Source organism: Culex quinquefasciatus, chromosome 3, assembly GCF_015732765.1.
Source record: "Culex quinquefasciatus strain JHB chromosome 3, VPISU_Cqui_1.0_pri_paternal, whole genome shotgun sequence".
In the NCBI taxonomy this organism is placed as follows: domain Eukaryota; kingdom Metazoa; phylum Arthropoda; class Insecta; order Diptera; family Culicidae; genus Culex; species Culex quinquefasciatus.
Window position 1 is genome coordinate 162740279 of NC_051863.1, and position 12179 is coordinate 162752457.

A 12179-nucleotide genomic window follows, 5' to 3' on the forward strand; every position below is an offset into this window, starting at 1 on the left:
TTTTTACACTTTGAAAGTATACTATTTAATGTAAAAAATCACGAGAAATCGATTGGTGACACTCACATTGGTGGCAAATGGCGGCAAGGGCCCATTTTGCTCCATTTAACCCCTTTTTTGTGAATACCATGAAATTTCATTATTCCTTACAGTTTCAACGTACATTTGTTTATGTAGACAATCACTAGGAATCGATTAGTGGTGTTCTCATGAACGGAAAACGACGGCAAAAGCTCGTTTTGCCCCATTTACCCCATTTTATGTATTTTCTTTAATATCTTGAATTGCCGTGGTTTTCCAAACTTTAAATAAATGTTATTTTTTGCGGAAAATCACGAGAAACCGATTGAGAACACTTTAATTAGCGGCAAATGGCGACCGGGCGTAGCAAAGCAGGTATCAAATTTGATCCCAAGTTCATCTGTAGAAGAAAAATATGTGTCGGTACCTGTCGGGTACTCATTTTCTGATACCCGACAAATACCGACAATGTTTGGAATGCGTGTTTTGGACATTTTTGGATTAAAAAAAAATTAAAGTTCAAGGGGTCAAAAACTTTAAATAAAATATGCAGTGGCCTAACACAGCAAACATGCGTCCGATTTTCAATATAAAAAATAAAATTAAAATAAAAAACACAGAAAAAAGGTGAATTTACTCGACACGGAAAAATGAATCGAATGTTAACTCAGTTGATGTAAACTTGAGATTCGACGTAAACGGTTGAATCACACGTAAAATCGTGTTTTTACGTATAATTTGTTGCAAATTTACATCAAATTGCACCTAAATTGGTTGATGTGTATCGTTAATGACGTGCAAAAATGTTACGTCATAAATGATGTAAGATTCGGAAATATTTTTTTGTGTGTACATTTACATTTTGACGAAAAAAAAAAAGATTTTTTTTTCAACCGACACTAACCTTTGAATATACCCAAAACATCATTCTTAACCTGTTAAGGTCGAAATTTCTGTAAAGTATTTTTTTAATGCAAATTTGATTTCTAAAATTCTCTGATCATGAACAAAAAAATCGTATTTTTTATTTTTATATTTTAAACGTAAAATTCGAGTTTCGAGATCCAATTTTAGTCAAATTTGAGTTGTTGATTGCCTTTTAGGATACCAACCATTTTCTCAATATTCAAACACCGTCATTTCGGCCGCCAACTTGGAATTACTTTAGAGCATTTTTGGGGTCAATGCACTGAAATCAAAAACAAGACAACGAAACACATTTTTTTGTGATTCGATTATCTGAAGATTTGTTATCCGAAGTTAATTGTTTTCCGAAGCCTTCGGATAATCGAGTCTGGACTGTACCAAATTAATTTGGTTGTTGCTAAAATCGGGAAGAAAATATAGCCAAAAACGGGATGGCACTGTATCCAAATAAGATATTGGTATAAATGAAACTTTTCAAACTACACCCTTCTCAAATGTTGCTCCAACCACGACCCAAACTCTGCTGTTGCTGTTCCGTTTTTCCAACGTTGTTTGGTGTCCATTGTCGAGCCATTGATGACCACCGGAACGTCGTCGTCGCCGTGGACCAAGGCATCTGACATCATCTCGTCGTAATAATCAGTGTGTGTGTGCTTTTGTAGGTAGGTGAACGCGACTACACTTTAACGGCCAGATGTGTACAACAGCCGGACAACTTATACAACTCATCCATCGCATCGCTTCTTCTTCGGTCTCTGCCGCTTCAAAACAAAGGCGGATATCAATTTGGTGTGTGCGATTGCGCAGATTTTTTTTTATCATCTGCTGTCTTTTTTTTGTTTCGATTGGTGGATTAAGGGGAGGGTGATAATTGGAAGGGGAGGGGTTCGAGTGTTTTTGGGGCTTGTTAAGTTTTACGATGTTTGAAAAATGTTTGACAAAATGTTTGGGGCCACGCGTGGCGGGTGGTAAAAGTGATTAGTCGACGGTGATTGCTTTATTGTTGACAGGAATTTGAGATAACTGACTCTTCGTTGGTTCCAAAAATATCTTGTTTTGGGAATGATTTTTACCAAATTGGTCGATTTTTTTTCAATTTAAACTGCAAATTTCAAGCATTTCTCAGAAAATCCAACCTCATAACCACGAAACTCCTATAAATATCATGCGACCCCCTCGTGCATCCTCAACTACAAACATTCTCCCGCGTGGTCTCGCAGCCCTTTCCGGCAAATTTTACGACCAAAACATTGCCTGCCATAGTTCGAGCCCATTCCCGGAAAACCATCTCCATAAATTAAAAATTCATCTCGCGAAATTTTCGATAACTCTTCTGGCACCAAATCGACGGAGTTGCAGACTCTCGGCCCCTGCCCAAATGAAGTGGTTTGTTGGCGGATTGCCTTCGGAACCAACGAATCCGCCAGCTTCGACTATTATTTATGCGCGATGATGAGCGAGAGGAAAAACAGCTTTTCGCGCTGATGGTTGGCAAATTGCTTCTCGTCATGGGCCGGACGTCGTTGGCGTCGTCTCGAAGGCGTCGTGTGACGAGAATTTCAATCACGCGCGCGGCCCTTCCATCGAACTGCTGGCCAAAATAAACATTTGCGGGACCCAAGGGTTGGACAACGCCATATTTGGACATCTTTGCCGGGAGGGATTGATTCTGGAATGTGCTCTGCAAGCGCGGACGTAGATACCGCAGGAAAGTTCCTGAACAATTGCAACAGAGTTGAGCAAACATTACAAGATCATCATCTGATAAAAGTACTCAGAGGGTGTGATGAACCATTGCTTTAGTCATGATATTTCCTGGTAAAATGCTCGACCCGAACCCGACACACTTGATGAATGTAACTTCACGGTGCGAGTCTTATCAGAGGGCGCACTGCAGCAAAAGAGTCGTCAGCAAATATAAATGTGGCATGAAACCACCGCTGATAACACACAGAGACACGACACTCGCAGTAGTGGCCTCTATTGTACCTTTCTAAAGCTCTGCGCATTCCCAAGCCCTGGTGAGAGATATACGTGACACCAACTCACTTTTCCGGTAAACGGGTGTGGTTGAGGAGTCTGGTGTTCTTGTTGGATCTACAGATTTTCATCAGTCTCACGACCAGAACTGGAGGGGGGGGGGACTCCAAAAATGCTCTCTAAAAATATGTTAGAATCCTAGATGGCGACCAATATGGCACCGATGGAGTATTGGATAATATTCACTCAAAACAGGCAAATAATATTCATTTTAAAAGGCAATCAACTGATTAAATTTGAACTATAGGAGTCACTGTACTCCATTTTGAAATTTTGAGTCACTTTAATTCCATTTTGAAATTCCCGATTTTTTCCCGAATCTCAAAAATGGGCATTTCTTATCTAAAGAATGATTTCAAACAAAAAACTCTTTGTAAAAAGTCAATATCAACCATCAAAAAATCTAAATGAATTAAAAACAATAAAACTGTTGACAATTTTCGTAAGAACAGAAGCATAAAAAATGGAGGCACTCATTATTTTGATTCAAATTAGAAATAAAAAAAAAGTCTTTAAAAAATAACCGAAAGCTTAATAATATTTACAATTTCAATGTTTATTTTTAAATTTGGGAAATAGTAGTTTATGCAACAAGTTGCAAAAAGAGGATTTTTTCAGCACAAGTCGTACATTTATCCAACGAGGTTAACCGAGTTTGATAAATACGAAGAGTGCTGAAAAAATCAAGTTTTGCAACGAGTTCCATACAAATTTTTTTGCAATTCCGAAAAACACACTCTGAGTGAAATTTTATGTCAAATTTTCATGTATTTTGTCAATAAATCGTTTAAATCAAAAAAAAAATTGAAAAGTGTTACTTTTCAGCATTTATTTTGAAAAGTGTTGATATTCGATTCTGTTATTTTTGGTACAGAGAAGTAGGCTATTTCGTCATTCAAGAATGATAGTAAAAGTAAATAGTTTCACGACGGGATTGCAAAAAGTATAGTTTTTGATACTTCGTTTCAACAAGAAATTACAAAAACTTAAGGAGCAGTTCTCTCAGGTTTCGATCATTCGATTTTTTTTTTGTATTTTTTAATCCGACTGAAATTTTTTTGGTGCCTTCGGTATGCCCAAAGAAGCCATATAATTTTCCATACAAATTTAGCAGCTGGTAATACAAAAATGATGTATGAAAATTCAAAAATCTGTATCTTTTGAAGGAATTTTTTGATCGATTTGGTGTCTTCGGCAAAGTTGTAGGTATGGATATGGACTACACTGAAAAAAAATGATACACGGTAAAAAAATGGTGATTTTTTATTTAACTTTTTGTCACTAAAACTTGATTTGCAAAAAAACACTTTTTTTTATGTTTTAAAGGACATCAAATGCCAACTTTTCAGAAATTTCCAGGTTGTGCAAAAAATCTTTGACCGAGTTATAAATTTTTGAATCAATACTGATTTTTTCAAAAAATCAAAATATTGGTCGCAAAAATTTTCAACTTCATTTTTCGATGTAAAATCAAATTTGCAATCAAAAAGTTCTTTAGTGAAATTTTGATAAAGTGAAACGTTTTCAAGTTGAGGCCATTTTTAGGTCACTTTTTTCAAAATAATCGCAATTTTTCAATTTTTTAAATTAGTTCACATGTTTGCCCAATTTTGCTTAAAATATTTTTGAAAAGCTGAGAAAATTCTCTATATTTTGCTTTTTTGAACTTTGTTGATACGACCCTTAGTTGCTGAGATATTGCCATGCAAAGGTTAAAAGCAGGAAAATTGATGTTTTCTAAGCCTCACCCAAACAAACCACCATTTTCTAATGTCGATGTCTCAGCAACTAATGGTCCGATTGACAATGTTAAAATATGAAACATTCGTATATTTTTTCGATCTTTTCGAAAACAATATTTTCATTTTTTAAATCAAGACTAACATTTCAAAAGGGCCAAACATTCAATTTTACGCCCTTTTTAAATGTTTGTCATATTTTAACAGCTGCCAAATTTGTATGGCAAATTATATGGACAAACTAATGATGCAAAATGGCTTCTTTAGGCACACCGAAGGCACCAAAAAAGTTGCAGTCGATTTAAAAAATACAAAAATTAAAATTCTTAAAAAAACTTAACTTAATCCACCGGAAGGTGGTTGCTGCCTTCCTCCTAAAAGCCTTGCAACCACACACTACGAAAGCTTTGGCTAACGCTTACTTAGTAAAGACACTATACATCTGAGTGCTGCCATCTAGGTATGATAAATTTAATGAACCATTTGAAAGCACTGCAGTGTTTGTGTGCGTGCACTGAGCGTAAAGTTCCGACAGCTATCCGCCGGAGCTTTCAAATTATGTAAATAATGACCCTTTTAGTATCAACCAAAACAGTTTTTCGAACATATCTTTTAAAGTACTGCACCAAGCCGGATGAAATTTAAAAAAGACTTAAAGAACCTGAAGGCAAATCCAAAAACATAGATCCGGACAAAATCGGTCGAGCCAGTTCCGTGAAAAGTGAGTGAGAAAAAAAATTCTACGTCCATCCACACGCACAGACATTTGCTCAGAATTTGATTCTGAGTCGATATGTATACGTAAAGGTATATCTGGGAGGCTTATTTAAAAAGTTTAATTTTTGAGTGATTTTATAGCCTTGCCTCAGTGAGGTGAGGAAGGCAAAAAGACCGATTTCGTAGAGAATTGCTTTAAAGATTACTGAATTTAAAATGTTATTCTTAATTTTAAAACATGATTGCTGTTATTATTCTTTCAATGAATTTAGAAAACATATAGGAAAACGTAAAAAAAAAATCCTACGTTTGTGCTAACCATAATCGTTAAAATTATGCTCAATTTTTATATCAGTTTTTCATTAACTTTGTTGTTGTTTGAAGTTGGAGAATAGAGGTAGGGGAAAGTGGGGCAAGTGTAACAAGCTAAGGAAATGCTCTTTATAACCCATTAAAAACGTTTAAAAATCTGTCGGATGTTTTAAAATCATCTTATTCCAGGTCTTGACTGAGACTTTGATAGAAAAAGTTTTTAAAAAATCCTGTTTTTAATGTAAAAAAAATGATTTTAAAATATTTGATTTTCCGTACGTTCTACTCAACTAGTGGGGCAAGACGAACAACCCGTTGGGGCAAGAGGAACATTGCATGAAACAACATGTTAATTTGCTAACAATTGAACTGTTATCACTTAGACACATCAGGTTAGAATGTATTTCTTTCATTTTTATATTAAAAAATAATATTTTACTAAAAATTTGATCGTTTTTACCAAAAAAATATTACTTAGTTGATAAATAGTAAATTTGCATGATATCACTATATTTTGCATGGGCAATTTTTTTAAACAAATGTTTATCAGTTTTTAAGTACTTTTATGTATTTTTTTCACAATAAAATATGTTGCTGCAGCAATTCGTAATTTTTTCCATACTAAAAATCCGTATGGTACACTTGCCCCACCTGAACATGATTTTTTAAAAGCTCTCAACAAAAATAACCAAAAGTTAAATCATACCTAATAATTGGTGCAAGTCATTGGTAGGGACACTACTGATCTAGGAAAAATAGCATTTTGATAAAATGAGCCTTAAAATGAACCCTAAGTCTTATTTTGTACTTTCCAAATATTATAAGAAAACGAAGGTTTTGAAAAAAATCATTCAATCTTATGCCCAGTGGCGTTTACGTCGTTTTGGCGATTATGTGGTAGTAGAATCAGCTAATTGAATTGCTAGCAACAATTCCTCATACTAAAAATAATCAAAACTGTAAAAATACTGCCGTACGAGCGATTGTTCCTTTTGCCCCATATGGTCGTCTTGCCCCACCTTCCCCTAATGTTTGATAAAAAAAAGCTGGTAATGTTTGATAAAAAAAAGCTTTTGATTCATCAACAAATATTACAAAAATCTGTGTCAAATACATTCAGTGTTTGTTATGATTTTTAATGTAATTAAAAACCTTTTCATTCTCAACTAGGAAAGGAACCCTAAATTTAAATCATGTTACCAAAGAAGAATTGAGTGATTTTATTTTGAAAATTGTACGAAATATTACAAAATCATTCATATTTTCATACAAAATCACAATCATATTTTTTCAAGCTGGTATGATTGGGATTCCCGACTTTTCCCGACTTTCTGACTAAAAATCACGAATTCTCGACTTTTTCCCGGTTTTTGGCGGATTTTAGTGAATTCCCAACTTTTTCCCGATTTCCCGACTTGAGTGGCCACCCTAAGACTGTAAACCTACCAAGCATACGTGCTTTTTGAATAGATTTGTGTAACCTATTTCAATGTTTTTTTTTGTTGACAAACTTTAGATTCAATTACACAATTGAATAAAAGCAATTTTCAAAGATATTTGCAGACCCGTACCTCTAGTTCAGCTATAATTATTTTTTTTTTAATAATCTTTACCAAAATTTCAGAAACATTTTCTATTTTAAAAACACGCTTGATGCTTTTCAAATCAAATTACATTGAAGGTTTTTTTTTTTAATTTACACTGCACAGTGTTCGGAATGGCAAAATTAAGTGAAATAAATTGATAACTCCTTAATTTGACGTCCTAGCAAGAGTTGTTGTACTTGATAAGGGATATCTTTTGAAGTTATTGACATACAGAGAGACGACCTTCCTTGTTGGATGACGTTGTAGGGCTTTGGTGTCTTCGACAAAGTTGTAGGGGAGAAGATTTTATGAAATTTTTTCGAAGGCGCCAAATTTATAGCTCTTAATCTACTCGAGATATACGCCATTTTTGCAAAAAATGTCCAAAAAAGCACTACTATGTTCTGAAGAGTTGTTTATGACGTAAAAATACACATCTTTACCGAAGACAGCTAAATGTTTTGAGCCTTCAATGAGGAGTTATAACCATTTTTAAGTTATTTTGAGCCTATTTCAAGTTGCAAAACCGAACAATGCACCTGAAAGTACACATTATTTTCAACTACATTTCCTGAAAATATCTCCGTGTCTATCGGTGTCTATTTTTAGATATCTCAATTTGAAATTGACCGTTTTCCATCAATTTTTTTTTATAGTTTTAAGCGGAATCTAATTGAAAACGAGCATGGTAGTGTAGATCGCAAAATTAAGTGAAAAATTGATTTTAAGCAAATTGTTGAAGTTTTGAGGCGAATGGCAAGGGGCAACTTTTGTATTGGTTGAAAATTATTGTATTCTTTTATCTAACTTTACAGCAATGTTTTTGGGATTTTTTTTCTCTTTTACAAAGTTTTTGGGCATTGCCAAGCGACTTTGTCTAAGACGCCAAACAAATTTTATCTCGCCTTCTACAACTATTTTTGTAGCAACTCAGGGATTAAGTTTCAAAAAAAAGTGATGTTCTGAGCACTCTTATGGCCTATCTACAATCACTTTACTTAGAAAATTGTACTTAGCGTAGGAATTTGAATCCATGCAAAGGAATCTGATCTTCCACAATGATAAAGCAAATTGGTGACTTGACGTATGGTTTGGAAAATTTCAAAACCTACGGCAAGTTGACGTTTCTATATCAAAGGTAAACAAACAACTGCATAGCAACGTATAACAGCCCAGCAAGTTTGCTAAGTTGATTGTAGATGACGACAGTAAGTTACGTACTATTTCTAAGCAATTTATCTGTTCTACGCAATTTAACTATTCTAAGTAAAGTGATTGTAGATAGGCCATTAGAGCTCTTTTATTTATACCCTAGATATTTCGGAAAATCCATTTTCTACTTAATTTTGCAATCACCATTCTGAGCAACTTTTTCAAATATGAAAAATATGAATTTGATTAACTACTTGTTTGAACTACTTGTATCTTTCCATTTTTCAAGTCATTTGGTCTATTTTAAGCCTTGTTTTTTTAACAAGAAACTAACAGAAAGTTATATTTTTACTGTTGATTTTTTTTTTGTAATGACAAATGCCAACAAAAGAGTACCCTTTTTCAGTTCGAAATCCACTCAAAAAGTGTTCCGATTCAGATTCAACTCTTTCGAAATTCCATTCTACTCCAGACAGTTTATCTCTCCCAGGCCTGTCTGCCCCCCACCACCAAGATTTGCCAGACATTTGCCGTCGAATTATTAGCACTGTTCTGCATAAAGATTTTATTTTTATTCTCCAATGATGACGGCGTTTGATTGGTGTTGGTTTGGAAGAAACACTTAAACCACACAACCACACCAAAGAAAAAAACAAAAGTAGTCCACACTTGACTGCTTGAAAATCATCCCACTAACTTTGAATTAGCATCGATAACGAATAACGTGACTAAGGAAGAGCAAAAAGGACTGCTCCCGCTTACTTCTTGAACCGGATCGCACCGGTCTCCGGCTCTTGGGACCGTCACCAAGGAGGCAAATTGCGCAAAAGGGTAGCCGGATTCATCGTGCAAGACCAGCACACGCAAACAGATAAATCGCGCGTTGTGCCCTCAAACTTACACACATCGACGCACAAGTCAAGTCGCCCCAAGTCGAGAATGTCTCTTGAGCTATACGCGAGACTGACTTACACTGGTCGAAGCTGTTAATGATTGGTCTTGGGTGGATGTGGTGGTGGTCGTTGTGAATGGATACGGCAGAAAAAAAAAACGAAAGAGCAACAACAACAACTCACAAAGACCGATGGGCTGAAGGAGGGCGAAAAGATAAAGGAGTAAGGTAGTGCGTACTTTATAGTGTTTTGTTTGTTATTTAATAATTCAATAACTTAATGTTGCGTCTTGTACGGTATGTCCACGCATCCTTCCTCCCCTGTAGATTCTGTAAAGTGTGAATCATTCTCAGAATATTCTCTGCGGTAAAAACAACGCAGTAGGGCTGGCCGCTTTAATTTCTGTAATACATTACAGGCAAAACAATTTAAATGGGCCAATGTCAAAGTGTAAACAGAGATTCTATCATTCTCACGTCAGTTGATGTTTACATTAGGAACGAGAAGGATAGACTCTCTGTTTACAGTTTGACATTGGCCCATTTACATTGTTTAGCTTGATTTTCGAGTGATCTCGGATGTACTGCAATTATAAATTGTGACAAAAAAAGTGCTTGGGACGTCATCTAACTTCAACACTTTCCTGCATGCTTTCAGCGGATTGAATGCGTCGCTGTTACACAGTAAAAAAATCGTGGTAAAATTACATCTAAAAAGGGGTGCATCTTTTAGGTCAGAAAAAGGTTTGATTTTACCTCTAATAATGTGTAAATTTACATCTGATAGACGCTCGGAAAAAATATCTGTAATCCCAAAAAAATACCAAATCTGCGATAGTTATATCTAGCTTACCAAGTCCGCGCCCCAACCCCCACGGCCAACTCGCCGATGTAGTAGATTATGATTGAGACTTCTCGAAAATAATAGGACCACGGAAAAAATAGCCAATTTTCAATTAACTTTTTATCACAAAAACTCGATGTAGACATGATTTACCCTCTCTTTTATAATTTTTTTAGTGGAAAAAAATGCAAACTTTAAAGCTATAGGGTATTTTCTCTGGTTTTCAATTATATTTTCGGAAATGGACAAGGAAGGATACTATTTAAAAAAATAGAAAATATTCTTCGAAAACTAAAAAACACAACACTTTTTTTAATCCAAATTTAATTTTGCATCCAAAAATGATTATTGGGTTCTTTCCGGAATAATATTCATTACTTTCCAAAATTCTTTATACTCAACAGAAAAAATAATCATAACCTAGCGAAAAACAAAACGTCCTTTTTATCCACTAATAAATCTAACAATTAAAAAAATCAAAAGGGGTTAAGTTTGTCAATATCGTTTTTTTTTTTGTAACAAAAAGTAAATTTAAAAAAAGGGCTAACTTTTTTTCCGAGTATCTTTTTTTTCTAAAGTAGTCTCAATCATAACTTACAACTTTGCCGAAGACACCAAATCGACCAGAAAATTCCTTCTCAAAATACAGATTACGAATATTGGCAAAGCACTTTTCACACAAATTTTGTATTGAGACTTGCAATAAGAAACTAATGATACAAAGTGGCTTATTTCGATGGACAAATTCTCATCTGAATAAAAAATACAGTGACATGTCGATTAGCGGGAACAATAAAAATTGCTCAAGGAGCTATTACACTGCGGCAAACAAACAAGCAAGCTCGCACTTTTTGACAGTTTGCCTGCTTTGTTTGTTTGCCTGGATTTGTCTGCAAAAACGTCAGCCTGCATACATTTTGCCTTGTTTGCGAGTCAAATTGTCAAACACAAAAAAGTGCGAGTTTGTTTGCTTGTTTGCGGTAGTGTAATAGCTGCTTCAAATTTCAATTTACTGAGGAATTAGTAACATTTAAATTGCTGAATATAAACATTTCAATTGATGAAATATTAGTAAAACTTTACTGAACTTCTTCAAAAAAAATTTGCGTGTAATTGACTATCTGGCAACACTGTAAAAAGATCTTCAAGTCGAGATTTTGACAATTTTTCCTCGAATAAAAGTATAAAATGTCACCTTTCAAAAATGATCGGAGAACCGGATTTGATGTGGCCACCGGGAATCTGCTTTAAACGAAAATTAATTCTTTGAAAACCGATTTGGATCGAGTTGCGAGCACAATCAAACGGTAACTTAACTGTTTTCTTATTAATTAAACCCACCGTGTTGCATATCAAACTTAACGAATTTGAACTTATAGCCTAAAATGACCGTACAAACATCTCATGACCTAATCTGTCTTAAGGAATCAGTTCCCGGTGTTCTGATGGGGGACAGAACAGAAATATTCAAGAAACCTTATCGAGTGACATATCAAACTTCATGAAATTTCAAAATATGCAAAGAATCATGTTATGCACCGTATTGAACATGGTGTATTTAAAAGTATAACGTTCTTAGGTTATTTTTTAGCAGTTTTGGTTTTGCAAATTGTTCCCCACATTTTTTTCCACCTTGAACCTAAGACCCAAATTGCTCAATCAACCGTCTGGTCGTCCACAACGGTTCTCCCTACCCTACGCCAACACACAAACAGACCATCACCACCATCGCACTCCCCACAAGCAGTCGTTAGTCGTCGCCACCGATTTCCCTTGGAACTTCTTCTGCTAGTTGCTACTACTCTTAATCTTAACGACCGTGCCGTGCCGCACCCCTGCCTGTCTGACTGGCCAAAGTAATGTGTGTGGTTCCCCGGAACGGGCACTTCCGGCTATCTGCCCAATCTATCTTGCCTTCAATTCTCTCAGCAGGGAGGGTGGGGGGGAAA

At 35.3% G+C, this 12179-nt stretch overlaps 1 protein-coding gene across 14 annotated transcripts in view; it reads right to left on the reverse strand.

The window, feature by feature from the left end:
• LOC6053151 (ras-like GTP-binding protein Rho1) overlaps window positions 1–12179 on the reverse strand; it is a 52189-nt gene that overhangs the window by 25508 nt on the left and 14502 nt on the right. The window lies entirely within an intron of this gene.